We start from the raw sequence: 22,829 nt of genomic DNA, 5'->3' as shown, positions 1-22,829 counted from the left end.
TTGTATCTGCATTCATTAGGGATATTGACTTATACTTTTCTTTTTTTATACGTTATTTTTATATAGTTTCAGTATCAGAGTAATGCTAGCAATGATGTGGAGAAAGAAGGACCTTCTTACACTGTTGGTGGGACTGCAAACTGGTACAGCCACTCTGGAAAATCGTATGAAATTTCCTCAAAAAGTTAAAAATAGAACTACCCTATGATCCGAGAATTGCATTATTTATCAAAATAACACAAATATACTATTTCAAAGTGATGCATGCACCATGATGTTTATAGCAGTCTTATCTATCACAAACAAATTATGGAAACAATCCAAGTGTCCATCGACTGATCAATGGATAAAGAAGTTGTGGTGTTTATATATATATATGCAATGGCATATTACTCAGCCATATAAAAGAATGAAATATTGCTATTTGCAATGACATTATTTTAAATGTTTACTAAAAAGAAATACCACCAAGAAAAGGAATTAGAACAGTATGGAATCTATTCAAAAATTCTCCTTTTTAGCTTTTGAGAAGACAGAGCGTATGGGCTTATTTCAATCCAGATGCGATTTTTCTTGCTGCTAAAATGTCCGTATGTGAGACGGAAGCAGGGTGATTGAAGGAAAACTGATATCAAGTAGATATAAAGGTGATTTGTTCGTTCGTTCGTTTGTTTGTTTGTTTATTGGTTTCCACTCCCTGGCCATCAGGAAAGGAACCACTTTTTAATTCTTGCTGAGGTTCTTGAGAGATGCTTGTTGCTTTCAAGATCAGGGGGTAATCGTGGAACTCTTAATCTTCCTTAACTATCTCAGCTAGTGTCTGGTCCATGGGCACCTCCACCTGCACGTCCTTGTCTTCCCTGACTTCCGGCGATCCCTGGGTTTCCATGCTAGGAGTCTGGGCTTCGTACACGTTGCTGTCTGCACCGTTTGGGCTTAAAGATTCTACCAGCATTTTATTCTTTCCCTCTTTGGCATAAAACACAGAATCCTGTTCCTTATGGGAAGCGTTGTCGTACTTATGAGGTTCTTTTCCTTGGGAATCCTCTATTTTCTTTCTTCGTGAGCACTTCTCCATGTCTTTATACTTTTGTTGGACCCCACTGGGCACCTTTGAGGATTTCCAGTAAGGGAAATACTTGAAGGTCTCCAGTCCTGCTGCGACATAAAAGTGGTTGTCTTGCAGATCCTTTGAGTTGTCCAAAAGATGCCTGTTCATGGTAAATAATTTTCGCAGCCTCCTAGAGGGAAGACCTGGAGAGTGTTATGCTAAGTAAAATAGGTCAGTCAGAGAAAGACAAGTACCATATGATTTCACTCATATGTGGAATTTAATAAACAGAACAAATGAGCAAAGGGAAGAAAGAGAGAGGCAGCCAAGAAACAGACTCTTAACTGTAGAGAACAAACTGCTGGTTACCAGAGGGAAAGGGATGGGTAAATGCGTGAATTAGTTAAAGGAGATTAAAGAGAGCTCTTGTGATGAGCATTGGGTATTGTATGGAAGCATTGAATCACTATATTTTACACTTGAAACTAATATTTCACTGTATGTTAACTAACTAGAATTCAAATAAAAACTTAAATATATAAATTCTATAAAAAATGAACAAATGAAAAGAAGACAAATCTTTCCTTATAGTATAAATCTATGTAATGGATGAGGAAAGAATTAAAATTTCACCACTTGGTAAATATCATAGTAATTGACACAGCCTAGAATCATCTATGGTGCTAAAAATACTAGGTGAAATTTTAATGATAATCAGTATATTTTTAAAAAATCTTATAATATCTCCACATACAACAAGTAAACAACAACGAACTTAATTTTAAAAGGCAAAAAAAAAGACTGTTTTAAATGGAAAATCACAGCAGACATGACTCCAGTCAAGTGATCAAGTTAACATCACCAGCTTTGGGACGAAGTCCAAAATAACATTCAATGAATTAAAGCACAGCATGCACTGACTGGGTCTAATCATGAGAAAGTATATGACAAATTGAATGTCTTTATAAAAAATAACTCTGCAGATACATATGCCTTTGCATTAAGACTATGACAGTCAATGGAAGAATGAGGAACCATTCCAGAGTAAGGAGAAAAAAAGAGACATGATAACTACATGCAACTGACTATTCTTGTTTGGATATTTCACAATACATTTTATTGTTAGACAATTGTAAAAAATTTGAATGGGATTTGTGGATTAGATAGTGTAGTTTACTAGGGCTACCATAACAAAGTAAAACAAACTAGGTGTCATAAACAGTAGATGTTTGTTTTCTCATAGTTCTGGAGGCCGAAAGTCCAAGATAAAGGTGTTATCAGGTTGATTTCTTTATAGGCCTCGCTCTTCAGTTTGTAGACAGTTGCCCCCTTGCTGCCTCTTCACATGGTGGTACCACAATGTATATATATCCCTGGTATCTCTTCATGTGTTCAAATTATCTCTTCTCATAGGGCATCAGTCAGATTAGACTGGAATCCATCCTACTGGCCTCATTTTAATCACCTCTTTAAAGGCCCTGTCTCCAAATACAGTCATGTTCTAAAGCATCAAGGTTTGGGACTTCAACATGAATTTTAAGTGGATAAAATTGAGCTCTTAACAGATGGTGTGAACAAATCAGTGTTAAATTCCTGATTTTGGTGGACCTATTTGGTTGTGTTAAACAATGTCCTTTTCAGGATTTATACACTAAGAAATTTAGAAGGGAGAGGATATCAAATCCTCAACTTACTCTTTGGTTCAGGGCAAAACAAGTTATTTGTGCTATTCTTTCAAAAAGAAAGTAGAACTAATAAGAAAAAGAAGCTTATGAGTGGCATTATGGAAGATGTATCAATGTTATTGTGAGGGAAAGGGGTAAGAGCATGGCAATGTTTGCTTTGTGATCATTACATGTTTTTCTAGTTTTAGTTCATGTTGCAAACTACAGGAAAAGTGAATATAGATAGAATCACTTTCTTGCTCTAACTATGAAAGAAAGCTAGGCAGGTAAACAAAATAGAGTCCTAAGGAAAAGAAAGAGAAATAAAGCTCTAGCTCAGTATAGTTAAGAAAGATGAAAGATTTTTGATGCCTCAGGCATAAAACTTTACATCAACTTTTGACATCTTAAGTGGAGAGCTCTGACAAGTAGGAGGAAATGCAATTTGGGTTGGCTGTGAATAAACACGAAGCATTAGAATGAAGAGTAAGTTAAAATAATTTCTGGAAAAGACAGAAGCTAATCAATATTAATTAATAATTAAAAGCATTTGACAGTATATAAAGAGAAAACACCTGGTTTTCCTTCACACTGATCCTCTCTCCTTTGACTGTTATTTTCATATTTAACTGCATTCAACATGTTTAGTTGATTAGTGACCCTGTTTGTGTGAATGGCATTTTGGAGAATACAAGACAAATTCTCTCAAATAAAGTACTTAGGATCTTGGGGTGAAGATTTAAAAAAAAAAGCTCCAGTTACACTACACTGTAGTGCTGTTGCACTACAACACGAGACCTGTTTTGCAGTTCATTGATTAAGAAAAAACATGGGGGTCAGAGAGTGAGAAAGTATGGAAATTACCCAGTGTGCTATGCTCTCTCTCCTTCAAGTCTTTTTATATGCTGCAAATATATAAAAATATATTTTATTTTTCCTCTCCTCTCCTCTCTTGGGCTTCCATTCTTTTGAATAACTCCTACATAGCTATAAGTGCCTAGCAGCATGATCTCTAGTATGTAGACAATAAAGAGACTTCAAAAATTTTTGAGAAGGGAATTCACATAATCAGACTTTTAATTTGAGATCCATTCAATATTTCAAAAAAAAATGATTCATGATGCTCAGGCACAGTAAATTTTACTTTTTCCAGACATTCTTTCCTGATACCCCAAGAACATGGGTTGAATGCTTCCCTTATGGGTTGTCTAGGATCCCATACTTATAACTACTAAAGGACCCCCATCATTGTGATCTGCTTGGATGTCTGGATTTCCTACTAGCCTATATGTCTCATGGGCAAATACTGTTTCACTGACAGATCCTCATCACTTAGCTTGCTTCCTCATACAAAGAAGTTTGCAAAAACTATTTGATGAATCAAAGAATAAATACCTGCTGAAAACACAAGTAGCTGAAGAGCTTGTAAACTCAGAGGAATTTTTTCCACTTGGAGAATCACTTACAAGTTAGGTGAAAATTGAACTGGTGTTTTATTTTATTATTTTTATTTTTTAAAGATCTTATTTATTTATTCATAGAGACACACACAGAGAGAGACAGACACAGAGACACAGGCAGAGGGAGAAGCAGGCTCCATGCAGGGAGCCTGACATGGGGGACTCAATACCTGGTCTCCGGAATCACGCCCTGGGCTGAAGGCGGTGCTAAAGCGCTGAGCCACACGGGCTGCCCTCAACTGGTATTTTAAGTATGGATATGACTTGAAAGGACAAAGAGGGAAAGGGTTCCTAGACTGAGGTAACAGTATTGTGCAAAGACATCTAGACGCAAGCTGTGTTCTGAGAATGATCCATTTTAACTGGATGAAGAGACTAGTCTAACTGGAATATACACTTTTTTAGGTATTGCATTAGGTATTTTTGGAACAAAAATTGGGGACTAGGTTGTAAAAGATATCAAGTTTAGAAGTATAAACTAAGTCGTAGGTCATGTGAATCCAATAGAATTTTTAAACAGGGAATTAATATTTTCAGAGCTCTGTTTGGGGGTTTATTTATTAATTCATTACCAGTTTTCTTAGTTTCTCCACTAGTCCAGTCACTGTGTCAGATTCTAAGTATAACACAGAAGAATTATCATGGAAATCACTCTGAAACACATGTGAAGACTAGAAAGACAGCAAAGAAAACAAACCAGTTGCAATAATATTGAAATAGCCTATTGAAAAGTAATGAGACCTTTGCCAAGAAACTGGCAGTGGAAATCCCTGCAGTTATTTTAATAAGCATAATATAGCTTACCAAAAATTATATGTATATATGTATACATATATGTGTATACATAATTACATAAAATTATGTTTACGTATGTAAAATTATGTAATTATATAAAATCATATATGCAAAATTATGTGTGTGTGTATATATATATATATATATATATATATAAAATGGAAAAGGTCTGTTAATTGGGACAAGGTAATCTTTTTCGGACTGTCTCAGTTTATAATACTGAGTTTCAAATCTTCCTAAGCTATTCATAAATGTTCAACTAAAGTAAGCACATTTTAACAACATGTATTTATTTATTTATTTATTTATTAAAGATTTATTTATTCATTTCAGAGAGAGAGAGCATGAGCAGGACGGGTTTGGGTGAGGCAGAGAGATAGGGAGGAGCAGACTCCACACTGAGCAAGGAGGGGGACACTGGGCTTGATCCCAGGACCCCAGGAATAAGTTGGAGGCTTATAAATGGATCTTAGTTCCTATTACATGGATGATCTAATTCAAGTAGTCTTGGTTTGTGACCCAGTCATTTAAAAATATTCCCTCAGCTCCAACCAATCAGAATAGGATCAACATTTACTATTTTTTTCTCCAAAGGCTGTGGTAGCAAAGCAGAGCTTAGACTTCATTGGTCTCTCTTGTCTAAAGCCTCTGCCAAAGAAAGCGTGTTGGGTGGGGCAAGGTTAATTAATATTGATTCACTGATTTAACTGTATCTACTTTAACTTAGAGAATCGTACCTAATAGATTAGATTAGGACATTTCTCTGGCCTCTTGGTTTTGCTGACCAGTGTAAAAAAAGCTTTGATTCATAATACATTTGGGGCTAAACATATTCACAGCCTGATCCTAAATTTTACTTAAATTTTCAAGGAGGAAATCTATCAATATTCTGACCATGAAAATGTCCCACTGCTTTGCTTTTTTATCCCAGCTCCTAAGAATGCCTTTTAAAACACAAAACTTTAAGAAATATTGTCCATATCTTTAAACTGACAAAATTGGCTTTGTATTGGCAGCCACTGGGATTATAAGTGTAATGACTAGAAGAAGATAATGAGCTTCTAGGGTGACCACCTTGTCTTTCCTCCCTCATTGAAATGATGATGAATGTCCCAGAAAGTGTCAAAGTTAGTTGTCCCTGTTCTTTTTTTTTTATTATTCCATTGTAGGTTTAGGGGTCAGAAATTACCTTAGTGTCATGAAAAATCGGTTTAGTTACCTTGGCATACTTCCATGTAACTGATGCATTCTTAAAGCTCATTTTTCTTAAATACGACAGTTGCAGCTGAATACTATTAATGCCAGTCATTGAAAGGTTTATTTCTAAAATGTGTATAGAAAAATACAATATCATTATATTTTGAGCAGTTTTACAATTTTAAAGGTAATATATTGAGGGTAAGGTTTCAATTGTGTATGTGTTCAGTTGCAACCACAATCCTGCAAAATCATAAGAATCATTGAAAATGTGGAGGCTGCTAGTTAAAAGAACAGTATATTGAATAATTAGAAATTATACCATATGTATTTTTTAAATACTGGTCTCATCTTTATTCATAGTATATTGGTGATTTTTAAAAAGGATTTGTTTCTAGAATAAATAAGAAGACTTCAAAAGCAGACTCAGATTTCAATGAAATAGTTTAGCATTAATAAATTAAATGAAGCTTAATAATAAATCACAGTGTGCAATTGTATGACTAAGATACTATTATTATCCTGATTTTACAGATAAGGAAACTTGAGGCACGAAATATCTTGCCCAAAGTCATACATCTAGTGAGTGTTAGAGTAAAGATTTGAATCCTAGCAACCTGGCACTAAAGCCTGTGTTTTTAACTACTGTGCATTTGCTGTGCTATGTGCATTTGCTCCTCTGAGCCTAGAAACAGTGGGGACCATGTTTGCCAGTGTGAGCTGCCAGCAGCCGGTAGCCAAGTGGCAGAGAGAGTATGGGAGCATCAGCTGTTGAGGGGCTCAGAGTACTCAAGCTGCTACTACTTTATAGTGCAAGGGAGTAGAAATGAGAGACAGGAGGCAGATCTAAGAGGCCTCTGCCTCACTAGAGTTATATTACCAGAAAAATAAATCTGCAGAATTTAATGAAGTTCCAAGAGTAAATTCATTTCTACTGAGATCAAAATAGGTTTTCTAATCCTGAGTGCTGAAAACAAATCCTTCCACTGAAGTATCTTCAGTTTCCTGTTAGTTATAGTCTCAAGGTATAGTCATCTTTAAAGAAGTTAGATCACCAGCTTGGTGGTCAGAGTAGCAGAATATAGGATGGGCTGTGCTATGGTCTGAATAAAGAATCATTTGTGTTCCCATTCATGTGTTGAAATTATAATGCCCAATGTGATGGTATTAGTAGGTGAGGCCTTTGGGAGGTATTTAAGTCATTACAGTAAAATCATCATGAATAGGATTTGTTTCTTATAAAAGACTCCAGAGAGATTCTTTGCCCCTTCCAACATGTGAGAACACAGTGAGAAATCCCTGACCTGGAGGAAGGCCCTCACTTAACCATGCTGGCAGCCTGACCTTGGATTTCCAGCAATCAGAAGTGTGAGAAATAAATTTTCATTGTTTCTAAGCTATTTAGTCTGTAGTATTTTGTCATAGCAGCCTGAATAGACTAAGACAGCCTGTGAATCACAAAATATTTTTAAGGGACTAATAAGCCAGAGAATTTGGTATTTCTCCCTTCCAGATCTTATTGGTTTTAAACCTCTAGTTATTCTTAAAATGACTTGATATTAATTTCTCCTTATTTCTTCTTTCATCTTTCTTTCTGAAGCTCTTGATCTTTCTTGATTCTCTAAAAATGTCCTACACTCAGGGATAGTATTCAATAGGAATGCACCTGCATACCTGACAAGATATTCTCATGATCAGCGCCTATGCTATTTGTATTGTTAATTATATTGATTATCATCCCTGCTTATGCCACTATGTCCATGTCTTAGTCCATGTCTTAGTCAATGATTATTCTCTTCTTTTCAAGAATTCTCACCATCCAGGCGTGCCTGGGTGCCTCAGTCAAAGGTCTGCTCAGCTCAGGTCATGATCTGAGGATCCTGGATGGACCCCCATTTTGTGCTTTCTGCTCAGCAGGGAGTATGCTTCTCCCTCTCTCTCTGTCCCTCCCCTCACTCATGCTCTCTCTTAAATAAATGAATAAAAACTTATTTTAAAAACCAGAGGCATGGTCAACATAATTTATTCAGCAAATATTTACTAAGCAGCCAGTCTACCATGATCAGTTAGAGATACTAGTCTACTGTCAAGAATAGAATGAAGGCAGTCCAGGTGGCTCAGTAGTTTAGCACTGCCTTAAGCCCAAGGTGTGATCCTGGAGACCTGGGATCGAGTCCACGTCGGGCTCCCTGCGTGGAGCCTGCTTCTCCCTCTGCCTGTGTCTCTGCCAATCTATCTCTCTCTGTGTCTCTCATGAATAAATGAATAAACATCTTTATTAAAAAAAAAGAATAGAATTACAAAGATTCTTCCTACTGATGGATTTTGCAGGCCAGTGGGAGAAGATACTCAAAGAGAAACAACAAAAAAGATAATACATAGTTAATTTTATATTTTCATAGAAAGTGATAAGTACTTTGTTGATAAAAAGGGAGTATTGGGAATTGAGAGCATTGAGGAGTTGGTCATTGCAATTTACATAGAGTAGTGAAATTAGATTTGCTTTAAAAGCTGACATTTGAGTAAATACTTGAAGACAGAGATGCAGATATTTGGGATAAAAAAGGGTAAGTAAGATTTAGCCCTGAGCACACCAATGAGAAGGAACAACCAGTGACTTATAAGTGACATCCGAAGTTTGAATTCTGGAAAATGAGAGACTAATGAGTACTGATGAAGAGGGAGAAATCAATGTGTGGAATTCTGCTGATAGATCAAGGAAAATGAAGACAGAGCATTGACTTCTGGATTTAGCAAGATGAGGGGCATTGGTGACATTTACTCAGCAGTTTCATGGAGCTATCAGTGCAAAAGTTGGATTGGAGTAGATTAAACAGAAAATGAGAGAAGGACTGAAGAAAACAAGTGCAGCAACTCTGGAGGAATTTTACTGCAAAGGGGAGTAGTGAAATGAAGCTGTGGCTCTTAGGGGATATTATGTGTATACACATATATATGTATGTATGTGTACATGTATGTGTATATGGAAGATGTTTTATGCTGAAAGACATTATCCATTTGAGTAAAAATTGAAGCATGAGAAGAAAGATTGAAACTTAGGGAAATGGGAAGTGGTTGCATTTTATAAGAGAGAAAATGCGGTTGCATTATCTGGTTAGATAAAAGAAAAAGTGCAATCAGAGCAGAGATTTTATAGAAATAAAAATAAGAACACCCAAACATTCCTCTTCTTTCTATATATGGTATTCCTCACAGGGGTTTTGGAATAACTAGGTTATGGTCTGAATAAAACTGTTTAATGGAGGGTATTGGACAAAGCCACACTCCTGTAGGGGTGCTGTGTTTGAGGACACTGCATGCTCGTGACTGGGAGAGAAATCACTTGAAGAATAGCAGCTGGCCAATCAAACACATCCCAACAGGGTGGCGCTATTTTGGTGAATTCATTACAGCTTAACTGTCAGAATTGGATTCATGCTAATGAAGCTCCCAGAGAATACAAATTTATTTATTTAAATAAGGCACATTCTCTTCTGACTAATGCAAGAGACATTACCACATTTTGTCTTTTAGTCCTTTACTTTTTTAAGTCTATCTCCCTTCTCTTCATAGTTTTTTCAGGCTCTTTCAACACAGCTAAATATAATTATTTCAATATGTGTTACCTTAGTTACAGTCAAATGCAGTCAAGCCTCCCTAAGAGCATTCTTAGGTCACTTTGATCAGATTACAGGTGCATAAAGAATGTCTCAAATCAAATGATTTAGACAAATGTGGTGATGATAATGCTTATTCTACATTTTGAAGCTCCCTAATTAATGTATCACAGGGTAACATTTACTACAGTGGGAGGGAACTTTATGTATATATCATATGCTACTCATGGGTAGTGGTTGAGTTCTTTAAAAGTATGGCTATCCATACTCATCCAGGAGACCAGACAGGACCTTCAGAAAAGCCAGATACTGATTATTTCCATCCCTTTGGGCTCCCCTTTCACATATCTACAGCAGACATTTAGCCATATGCCCCTAGGGTAAGCACTAAATAACACTTGTTAAATGGAGTTGCTCAAGATATAGCATGGTCTACCAATTTGATATTGTATATGGTTACCAGCAACAGACATAAGAAAAATGAGCTTAGTAATATCAAGTACAAAGGCCCGAAAGTTCATATTCTAGGGTAGACGTGGTGACTTCATGATGCCATAACACCACAGGCTATCATTGGCACCATTCGTTCTTTGTGACTTTCATCCTTGAGGGTCTCATTGTCATTGGTAGTCACTATAGCTCTAGCCTCCATGTCTCCATAAAAGGCAAAAGGGCTGTAGAATCCTGCCCATTGAATTCAGCTTCCCAAAAGCCTCACGCAAAACTTCTACTCATATCTCACTGGCCACAAATTGATCTTTCTAAAAAAAAAACTGGAAACATAACGTTCTATAGCTGGACACAATGCCACCCCAGTAAAACCATGATTTTGTTACCAAGGGAGAAGAAAATGATGTCTTTTAAATAGGCAATAAACTTTTTTCACAGTTGGACTGGGTTATAAACCCTCTAGGAAGATTTTTTATTTGTTTATTTTTCTTTCAGAGACAGAGAGATGGGTGGAGGGAGAGGAAGAGAGGGAATTTTAAGCAGACTCTATGCCCAGCACGTGTGTTGGATGTGGGGCTTGATCTCACAACCCTGAGATCATGACCTGAGCCAAAATCAAGAGTCAGATACTTAGCTGACTAAGCCACCCAGGCATTCCATCTAAAATGCTGTTTTTAAAGAATCTGATGATCTATGTATTAATGCCTTAATTTTATTTCAAATTGTTATGCTTGAGATTTTATTTTTACTTGAATGTTCTTGATTGATTTCTGCTATTGCTATGTTTAACTAGATTTTTAAGAGTGCTGCTCCAAATACTGATGGGTGATCTTCATGCACATTTTTTACATATAGAGTCAGTTTTCTTCTTTATTGCAATGACTATTATTTTTCCAGGCCAATTCTGTTAATAGCTTTCCCCTTAAACTTATACTTTACTCTGCAAAACAAATATTTTATTTCACGTGTACTCTTCCATATAATAGTGTTCATCTCATTATGCTAAAGATGAATACCACTATAAGCTTGTTGAGTTTCTGTATAATCTATCTTTCCAAAGCTCTAATGACTTATAATATTTCAATAATTATAATTATTAATTTAGACCTCTCAGGTTTTTTTTCTTTACAATATATTCCTCAAACATAAGAAGATAACATTTCTATTTAAATGATTCCCCAAATGATGTTTTCTTTTTAATTTTCCTGTGTTAGATAATCTTATGTTCATAATGATAACAATTCTATGAAGATGTGGGTTTTTTTCACCTTTCTTAATGTTAAGGCTAAATAATAAACATTTATAAAAATGCCCATATCTACAGGATCTTAAAATCCAATTTTATTTATTTAGTTAGTTTTTAAAAAAGATTTTATTTATTTATTCACGAGAGACACACAGAGAGAGGCAGAAACATAGGCAGAGGGAGAAGCAGACTCCCTGTGGGGAGCGCCGTGAGAGACTTGATCTCAGGACCCCAGGATGATGCTCTGAGCAAAAGGCAGACACTCAACCACTGAGCCACCCAGGCACCCCTTAAAACCCAATTTTAAACCAACTTTTAAAAAAGATTTTTTAGAATTTATTTATTTTAGTGAGAGAGAGAGAGAGAGAGTTCAGAGGGAGGGGCAGAGGGGGAGAGATAGAGAGAATCTCAAGGTGACTCTGTGTTGTATGCAGAGCCTGAGGGGGGACTTGAACCCACGATTTTGAGATCATGACCTGAGCTGAAACCTAGTGTCAGTCAGATGCTCAACTAACTGAGCTACCCAGTTGCCTCTAGACCAATTAAAAAAAAAAAAAAAAGTTAGGGATCCCTGGGTGGCGCTGCGGTTTAGCGCCTGCCTTTGGCCCAGGGCGCGATCCTGGAGACCCAGGATCGAATCCCACGTCGGGCTCCTGGTGCATGGAGCCTGCTTGTCCCTCTGCCTATGTCTCTGCCTCTCTCTCTCTGAGTGACTATCATAAATAAATAAAAAATTAAAAAAATAATAAAAATAAATAAAAAATACATAGTTAGTAGTACATACTTCCTAAATACTTATCCTGTATCAGAGTAGTAATCATATGCAGACATACAAACATCAATAATACTAGACCTGATTTATTTATTTATTTATTTATTTATTTATTTATTTAACCTGATTTAATGACAAAACATGTGAGTGAATGAACATCCTAGAGAATCAGAGACATCTCAGATGATTCTAAAGAAAAGATAGTTGGGGGAAAATATTGAATTAAAGAAAAAGATTCTTGAGGATATTTTTGAGAATGGGGCAAGTATATCCCTAAAAGCGAGCTTATTAGGCAAACATACTAGTGGGTCTGACCACCAGTGGAGGTGTGACAAGAATCACAAGAAAGAGCAGAGTTGATATGAGCAGGTGTCAGAAGCAGGCAAGATTAAAAGCACTCTAATATTGCCACACACGAGTCTGAAATTTTTCCATAAACCAGCATTTATTAAATTGTCTTCATAAACATTCATGCTCTTTCCTTCTCTAGGCCTCAGAATTGATGAATAAATAGATTCAGGAAATACTGAATACTATTCTATATTCTTATATTTTAAAAATGTCTATAACATCAAAATGCTCTGAGAAGCCTATAATAATAAAAACAGTTACAACCACAATTTCCTAAGCTTATTTGTCCAAATAACTTTTGTTTTTATACCCCAACCCTATTTTGGATTTCAATTCATATTCATGGAACACAATATGAAAGACAATGTTATGGACTTTGTAGAAAGCTTTGAATATGGAATCATATCAATGTACTTTTCATGTTTCAAAATTTCATTTTAGTAGTTATATTAAATTGGGAACTTGGAGTGACCAAAGGCCAGAAACCAGTTATCGGGCTATTGTTCCAATCCAAAAAGGAGATCATGAGTTCTAAGCAAATTGATGTTAGTGGAGCAAAAGAAAAAATAATGGATTTGAGATATATTTTAAAGTTAGAATGAGAAAATTTATGGGTAATGTAATAGAAAAGAATTATTCTTATATAGGTAATAAAGCCCAGATTACTGCAAAAGAGAATAGGGGATATTATATGGGAGTGCTTACCTATCCAAATGAGATCATCAAAGCCTTGTGAAAGATGCTTGATTTTGAAATGGAGAAAGACAAATGCCTATTAAGTTTTCAAAGTCTCTTGACATGAAATAGTGATAATACAAAGCAAATATTTTAGCTTGAAATAAAATTATTTCCCTCATAAGAACATTTGATCATAATATAATTTGGTATTAAAAGTTCAATTTTTGACATAAATATGTTTTATAAATGTCTTGAGAACATATGTATTTTGTCAGTGGGGTAGCACACCAGGATGAGATTGAGAAAATCATGTAAACTGTCAGCCTGAACAAGGAAGATATGGCAGAAATGTGATCCGAGAAATAATGTGCTGGCAATGTACTGGGAACTAGAAGATGATAGTGCAGTGTATTTCTGCAACATGTGTAACAGAGAGTGAAGAAACAAGTCTTTATTGGTTCTTTCTATTTTTTAACACTTTCATGGATGTTTGCAGTATTTGAAGGACAAAGAATTTAGAAACCTAAAATTGTGTTCTTGGTCATTCTCTTATTTATTTATTTACTTTTCTTAACATCAAATTCTCTCAATTTGGATGCTATTACCCAAAGGTTTTCATCAATCTTGACAATAATTTGATGTTTCTACAATACTAAAGAGCTGAGAATTTGGGGCATTAGTGATTATCATAATAAACATAATGTTTCATAACTTTTATTAGGATTAGAATAAGGTAAAGCTAACCATTTAGATGAGGTGAGTATGCCTTTGAGCTATCTTTATTTGAGCTCTTTTATGTTTATTACAATACAGACTGCAAGAGTAAACATCACAGTTGAAATAATGTAAGAAAAGTAAACCAAGACTTCCAATATCTCCAAATTCTAGAAGAATATTGTAAATCTTAGATGAAAGTGAAATTTAGATTAACATCTATCCTAGATAATTTAAGTGTAAAATACCCAACTTTAATTGAATATAAAAAATTAAGCACTCAAACATGATGGTATGAACATATTGAATAAGAATGAATGTTCTAATATTAATATATTTGGCTAGCTAATGAATATATGGCAATGTGTAGCAATGTGTGTGAAATCTTGAGTATTCTATCCCAAACTCTTTCTTGTGTTTCTGTTGATCATAAGGAGAAACAGACAGTTCTCTAAAGAAGTATAGACCCATCTGCTTCTCATTTTGACTCTCTTTATGCTTGAAAGTTTTAAACTAATTTTCAGACCATTTGTAAAGCTGATCCAAAAGAACTTTAATCTTTAAATTTGGCACTGAAGAAGGAAGTCAAAATCCTGATTTCAATTCATTTATTTTTGCTAAAATACTTGATATTACATCATCAGTTTGTTTCTATTCCAACTGAAGTTAATATTGACCTTAGAGATTTTCACTATTTATAAATATATCGGAAAATAGCAGATAATTTCACACTTTATATATTGTGAGTTCAAAAAACTACTAAGTACATCTATCCTCAGATATTCCTTAGTAATAGCATGAACCTCGTTTTTTTCTCTAAATGAATATTACTATCATTTATAAATAGATTTCATGTATCCCCAATTATAAAGTCAAATATATATATGTATATATATACATATATATATATCTCAGTTTTCCCTTACCAACTGATTATCCAAGAATAAAAGCAGTATTTACTGATAAAAATAGATTAATTTACCTTATGCTGAGAATTAGACTGTCAAAATCAAAATTGCTATTATTAATTTAATAATTATGCTTAAGAACTTTAGTTAAATCTGTTCAAATAGACAGTTATAACTGACATTAATGAAATACAAATAGCATTTGATTCTTTCCATGCATTCTTCTTGTCTGCTTCCCAGTTTGTAAGATTTAAGTGTATTACTTTCACTTCAAGTTGGGGAAAATCTGTAGGAGAGATTTTGGAAAACTATAAATTTATGATATTTTAATCATTCTATGCTTAGTTAAACAAAAAGAGCAGAAAATGAAATAACCAGTAGAACATCTTCTTATCCATTAACTGAATTTAGAGTCAGTTGAGTTACAGGTAAAAACTTTCCATAGTTTACAGCATCAAGAACTGGGAGGACTGCAGCATGTTTCAAGGCAAGCACTTTTAAGGACTGGTCACTATCATGTATAGTTCTTAGAAAAGTTTTATGCCTTGGGGTGCCTGAATGGCTCAGTCAGTTAAGCTTCTGACTCTTGATTTCTGCTTGGGTCATGATCTCAGGGCCAAGGGATTGAGCACCACATTGGCTCTACACTCAGCATGGAGGCTGCTTCATATTTCTCTCCCTCTCCCTCTGCCCCTTCCCCTTGCTCATACTCTCTCTCTCTCAAATAAAGAAATAAATCTTAAAAACAAAAAAATATTTTTATGCCCAGCTCCATGACTTGCTTCATACTTCTACTAGGGAATGGGATGAGAAACATGCAGTAAACAAGATGCTTGTGAGTGGGTTGTGAAGAGGATAGAATTTTGAATTTGGTGGAATTGTGTAAAAGTGGAGGAGCTAAAGCCTGAGCCATACTTACATTATTCCTGCAGGTTTTCCAAAAATGTGGAGAGGATTTGCATTCTAAAATCATTCAGAGTTTCTCTGTGTCTCTATGTTCTGTGTCTCTAACATTGTATGAAGATTATGTGTTTTTCAGTCGTTAACATCTTAATATAGCTAGGTAGTAACTGTATTTCCAGAAATACTGGAAGGGAAAAATGTATTGGTGGGCACATTTAAATAAAATAAGTCAATAATAAATGATTGTGTGGATTATAGTGCTACAGAATGTGCTGATATAGCCCCGGATAAGTTTTCTAAGTGTGCCTGTCACTGTTGTCTATGTTTGGTCTTATGATGAATAAAGCAACTGGAAGTCTCAATTAAGTTGTGTCTGTTTTATTTATATTCACTAGTACAAGGCAATTAGACCACTGATAAGTATTTCTCATAGTATTTCATGTTTTATAGAATATTTATAGATCTGAAATTATCTGATTCATATCTTATTCTACTGCATTCTAAAATTGTGGGAATTTGGCCAGAATGGGCTGAATATTCCCTACCTACTACGCAGCCAAAAAAAAAAAAAAGATTGTCCTCCAGACAAACTGTCATGCTTGAACTTACTGAAGGGTCAAGATAGAAGTGCTACTAGGAGTTACATAAGATCTGGGCATAGTCCCATGTCCCAGCTGCCTATCAATTTCTCATAGAGCCCCAGGCCAGATACAATCTATATGTGCTTGAAAAAACATTAGTGAATTCCTTAGGTCTTTGTGGTCTGGAGATTTTTAAACTAATGGCACTACATGTAACAGAACAGAATAGTGGCATTCCACACAGATGTCTACATTCCAATAGAAGGAATTTGGTATTATATTAGTTACAAGGCAAAATGGGAATCAGGTTGCAGTTAAAAATTAAAGTTGCTAGCAATTTTACCTTAACATAGGGAAGTTATCCTGGATTTATTTGGGTGAAACTAATATTATCACCTGTATACTTAAAAGTAGAAAGGAGAACTAGAAGAGAGAACCAGAGAGATAGTAGCATGGGAACAACTTGACCTGATGTTACTGCTTTTGAAGATAAAAAAAAAAAAAACGGTGCCCCAAGCCAGCTTAAGAAAATGGTGGCCTTTTGAAGCCAGAAAAGACAAGGAAACTGTACCTACTCAGAGCCTTGGAAAAGATAGCCATACTAACACTTTATTTTAGCCTGATGAGACCTGTGTTAGAATTCTGACCTTCAGGGATGCCTGTGTGGCTCAGTGGTTGAGCGTCTGCCTTTGGCGCAGGCGTGATCCCATGGTCCCAGGGTCCTGCTTCTTCTCTGCCTATGTCTCTGCCTCTGTATGTATTTCTCATGGATAAATAAAATAAAGCAAAATTAAAGTAAATAATTAAATTTAATTTAAAAAAGAATTCTGACCTTCAGAACTATTGAATCATAAATTTGTGTTAAGCCACAAAGTAACTGTTTAGTATAAGAATAATGTAAAACTGTATGTATTTTAATTCCTGAAACTGAGGTGTTGTAATATCTAAAAATGTGGAAGTGGCTTTTTAATTAGGCAATGGGAAAAGGCTAGGAAAACTTGGGGGAGCATGATAGAAAATGCCCTGATTTCTTGGAACAGATTGTTAGTAAAAATGTGGATGTTAATAACTCTGTTAGGGAAAACGGAAGGAAGTGAATAGTATGGTAGAGAAAGCATTTATAACCTTAGAGAATCTCTAAATTGTCATTAATAGACTGATAGTAAATAATATTATAGGTGTTACTGGCAAAGTCTCTAAAGGAAATGGGAACATGTTATTGGAACCTGGAAAAAAGGAGATGTGCATTCTATAGTGGCAGAACCTTAGCATATTTGGTCCTGCTACTATGTAGATTGTAGAATTTATCAATGATGGAATTGAAGATTAACTGAGAAATTTCCAAGTGTTGAAGGGGCCTCTTAGTTTCTTTTTGGTGCTTAGAGTAAAATGCAAGATAGGACATAAATTGAGGGAAGAAATATTAAACAAAAAAGAAACTTACTGAATGGTTTGGGGAAATCTCAGCATTCAGATTGCAAAAGATGCTGAAATTAAGAGATTCACTATTGGAAATGTAGACTCTAGAAAAAAGTCAAGGGTGTGGCTGGGCAACCTTTTGCTAATACCTCAAAAAAGAGCAAAAGTTTAGAATGTTACTTTCACACAAAAGACTCTGAAAACTTCAAGCGTGTGTCTCAGATCCTTTCAGCCACACCAGGAAAACCCAAAAATAGAGATGAGCTTATCTATGAAAGATCTGTGGAGGAGCCACTTGTCTAATGGAGTGAATGCCATGACATACACAGTTCTATGAAGGGTCACTGTCAATCAGCAAGCACAGCATAGACTTGGTATCCCCATCCTTCTCAGCAAGCACAGTGATACAGAGAATCATGCTGGAACACTCCTAAGCCATAGAGCTCATTTTGAGGTTATCACTCACTCACTAATGATTCTGCCTCTGATCCTTGTTTGGTCTTTAGAGCTTCATATTTGAGAAATGAGTTATAATACATATGAGCAATCTTATGTTTGTTTTATTAAAATATTGTAGAGATCGATATGGCAGTAGCAAGCAACGTTGTGCTGGAAAATAAAGCTCCTTATCATACATTCTAAGAGCAGGGTAACTATCTTTTCTACGTATGTATCATCCCTCTGAAGTTCTGGTACGGGATGGTTTTCATGTGTGGTAACAAATGATGACTTACTTGGCGATGAAATCTTTGTCCAATTTCTGCTGTTTTATATTTTATCAATGAAAGAATGATGGGATTTTACATTTTGTAAGAATTAAGACCCCATATCTCTTCCCTCCCCCCCTTTTTAAAGATTTTATGTATTTATTCATGATAGACATAGGGAGAGAGAGAGAAAAGCAGAGACATAGGGAGAAGCAGGCTCCATGCAGGAAGCCCAATGCAGGACTTGATCCCAGAACTCGATTCCAGGACTCTGGAATCCTGCCCTGAGCCAAAGGCAGAAGCCCAACTGCTGAGCCACCCAGCTGTCCCTCTTTGTTTGTTTCTTAAAGAGATACTTAACTGTAGAGAATGACCTGATAGTTGCCAGAGGGGAGGAGTGTGGGGGGGATGGATGAAATAGGGATTAAAGAGTATACTTGTTGTGGTGAGCACCAGGAGTTGTATGGAAGTATTGAATCATTATAGTGTATACCTGAAACTAATATTACACTGTATGTTAACTAACTGGGATTTAAAAAAATAACAAAACTGTATCATCCTAAAAAAAATCAAGATAGGGATCCCTGGGTGGCGCAGCGGTTTGGCGCCTGCCTTTGGCCCAGGGCCTGATCTTGGAGACCCGGGATCGAATCCCACATCGGGCTTCCGGTGCATGGAGCCTGCTTCTCCCTCTACCTGTGTCTCTGTCTCTCTCTTTCTCTCTCTCTCTGTGACTATCATAAATAAATAAAAAAAAATCAAGATAAAGAAAAAAGAATTAAACATGTCATCTGAAGGTTTTATGAAACTAAATATATTCACAGCACAATCTTATTTTTATGAGTTTGAATTCACACTTCTGAATATAAGATCTAGTCCTCACATCGAGTCTTTCTACTCATGAACTCTGAAAGCATATACTGTATTATAAATTACTTTTTTAGCACACACTTGTCCCAGTAGCATTGCTTATGGTTTCCCTAGTGTTATGCCAATATAATTTGACCTGGTGGTAGATAGAGAAGTAGCTACATAGTAGTTAAAAATAATAATCTAATATGGCTAAGATGATAGAGCCACATGATATTTTGAGTGTAAGTAGTAATTCCTAAAGATCAAGAAATGTTTTTTATTTATACACAAGAATTGAACAGTTTTCTTGAATGTTAATTTTCAGTAAATTATTGTTTCACTATGAAAAATTCAAAGAATCTCAGTATCTCATTGCAACAACAGATTATTGTTGCTATATCAAAGTACCTTTTTTGAAACATATTTTTAACTTTCCCTGATATTTGGGCTCCCATAAGGCTACAATCCTATTGTGAATTTTATAAAGGATAAACAAGGTTGTAAATGCTCATTATATAATTTTTTCTTGGTATATTATCATCAAATATACAAAGCTTAGAGGCTAATTTATATATTATCAATTTATGAGAGCTGGCATCTTCTATTTGATGCTTCTAGCATGTGTTCTAATTCTCTCTGAATTGAAAATACAGCTCTCTTTCCCTTGGTTGTGAAAGGCTGCTGCTAGAAAAGGATGTTTTAGAAAAAAAAGATCATGTCTCTCTGGTTTTCACAGAGCCCTCAAATGATGTGGCTGTTTTATGGAGGAGGCAGTATGGATGCACTAGACTCTTTGAGAACATGAAAAGCCCTGCTGCGCAATCATTCTCTACATCTGGAGATGACAGAAACTATTTCTTCTGGTCCTATATAGTACCTTCTGGTACATATACACACAGATGGAATGGAGATCCTGTCACATTTAAACAACACCTCTCTCCCTGCACTCCAATCTCTTTGATACACATTTATTTTCTTGAGTTTATTCTTAAGCCCTCGTGGGCTTGGAAACATCAACTAGGATTGAATTTCTTCAAGTCTAGGAGACAAAAATAAAGACAAAGCAAATTATATTCCCTTGTACCTACCCCTTAATTTACTGATGCCTCGTATGTTAGTTTTTAACCTTTAGAATGAGACTGCAGCTAGGAGTGTACAAAACCATTGTAAACATTGGAATATTAGCTAGTTCTTGGCTCCTTTTTATACTGAAAATTATGAGAAATTTATTTTATAATGACAAAGGTTGAAATTAAAATGCCCCATGTTATTTCACAAGTGATGAGATATAGCACAATTATTATAATGTAATAAAGAATATTATATTAAAATACATCTTTTAAATGGCAACCCTCAGTTCTGTAAGGCAACTTGTATTTCTAGAAACAGGGAAATGTTGGAAGATAGTCTCAAAATAGAGGAAGAGTGTTATCACATTATAACTTTCTTTGAAAGGAGAGTGGAGTATGGAATGTGAATCAATATATTTAGTTTAAAGCATTTAATTTTTTAAAGATTTACTTATTTATTTTAGAGAGAGAGAATGAGCATAGCAGAGAGGGCCTGGGTGGGGGGAGGGAAAGAGTCTCTTTTGCAAACTCTGTGCAGAGCACATAGAGCACGACCAACACTAGGATCCATCTCCTAACCCTAGATCATGCATGACCTGAGCCAAAACCAAAAGTCAGAAGCTTAACCAACTTTGCCACTGAGGCACCCCAAAAAGACTTAATTTAATAATTTCATTAATTTTCTCTTTTCATAAAAATAACACCTGAATATCACAGTACTGAAACACTACTATGTTAATTGTCATGACAATCAAACAGAATAGCTACTGTTATTTTCTTTTTTACAGTTTAGGAAACCAAGATTCGGAGAGGCTAAATGCCACAAAATCTCATGCCTTGAATATATTGAATTCCACAGACTACCAGCTGCTTCCACTGTAATGAAGAACATTACATATAATGTAAGGAAAGGAAAACCAAAATGCCAGATACACTCATGATATTAGTAATAATTAATATCTTTAGACTTCTCTCAGGTAAAACATGCACCTTTTATTTTTAGGAATAATTTATTTTTCCTTTTTTAAATTTAAATTCAATTAGCCAACATATAAATCATCAGTTGCATATAACACCCAGTGCTTATCCCATCATATAACTTAAAATGTGCACTTTTAAAGGCTTCAAATTCTGACTAGTAAAATTGCCTCTTCGAAAATCTTACTAAATTAGTGTACTGCTTATCTTACTCCAATCCCATGACAGTTCTACCCACCCAAGTGTCTATATAGATACATAGACACATATATTGGGTGATTTGCCCCAACTCTGAAAATGTATATGAATTTGACAATTTTTTAGCAAAACCTGTATTTTAGTGATTCTGAATTTTAACCAATTTTAATTTTAATAATTGTTGTCATTGCAAGCTATATATGGCTTTATGTGATAAACGTCAAACTTCAAAGCACTTTACCAAAATCCATTTATTTCTACAATAATCTTATACTGAAATGAAACATTCTTATTTACAGGGAAAAAAAGTCCAGCAAAAGAACAACCATTTGTGCTTTAGTTTAAATTATTTGATTGATACATGGAGTAGTCCCGGGAGACCCTGCGGCCTGCAATGTCCTCCATTCTATATTCCGAGCTCTAAATTATTTATCCTGTATTTCTAGCATGGCATTTTCAGGTATGTTTTGAGTTCAGACTATCATGGGCTAATAAATAGCTTTCTGTTGTGTAGCCACATTATGGGATAATCTGCTATCATGTACTATGGGACATCTTCATACATGAAGGCACTATAAATGGTACCTAACAAATACTTCTGCTTTAGTTGTGGATTCTCGATTACCAGGGGGCAAGGCCAGCATGAGCATTAGATTCTCTGTAACAACCATGGAGCCGACCTGATCACTTACTTATCTGTAATTAAGTTTCTGAAAGCCTTGAGCGACTGCAAGCAAAGCAAAGCAAATGTATATTGAGGCATTGCTAAGTCGGGTTTCAAAATGTGAAGATTACGGGCAGCCGGGGTGGCTCAGCGGTTTAGCGTCGCCTTCAGCCCAGGGCCTGATCCCACATCGGGCTCCCTGCATGGAGTCTGCTTCTCCCTCCGTCTGTCTCTCTCTCTCATGAATACTTAAATAAAATCTTAAAAAAAAAAAATCTGAAGATTACTTGGTAGTCACTCGTGTCCCACATTAAGATAAATCTATAGAAACTGATAAGCTGAACACCTGGGTGGCTCAGTGGTTGAGCATCTGCTTTGGCTCAGGTCGTGATCCTGGGATCCTGGGATGGAGTTTTGCGTCAGGCTCCCCTCAGGGGGCCTGCTTCTCCCTCTGCTTGTGTCTCTGCCTCACTCTCTGTGTCTCTTATGAATAAATAGATAAAATCTTATAGATGAAAAAGCTTTTTTTTAAAGACTTTATTCATTTATTCATG

General features: G+C 35.6%; 1 pseudogene; it reads right to left on the bottom strand.

The window, feature by feature from the left end:
• Nucleotides 1-579: 579 nt before the first annotated feature.
• Nucleotides 580-22,282, bottom strand: LOC129512372 (doublecortin domain-containing protein 2C-like; annotated as a pseudogene).
• Nucleotides 22,283-22,829: the final 547 nt, after the last annotated feature.

This window comes from Nyctereutes procyonoides, unplaced genomic scaffold (assembly GCF_905146905.1).
Source record: "Nyctereutes procyonoides isolate TBG_1078 unplaced genomic scaffold, NYPRO_anot_genome, whole genome shotgun sequence".
NCBI classification, from domain to species: domain Eukaryota; kingdom Metazoa; phylum Chordata; class Mammalia; order Carnivora; family Canidae; genus Nyctereutes; species Nyctereutes procyonoides.
The sequence above is the reverse complement of the archived record's forward strand: the minus strand, read 5'-3'. Positions and strand labels throughout refer to the sequence as shown.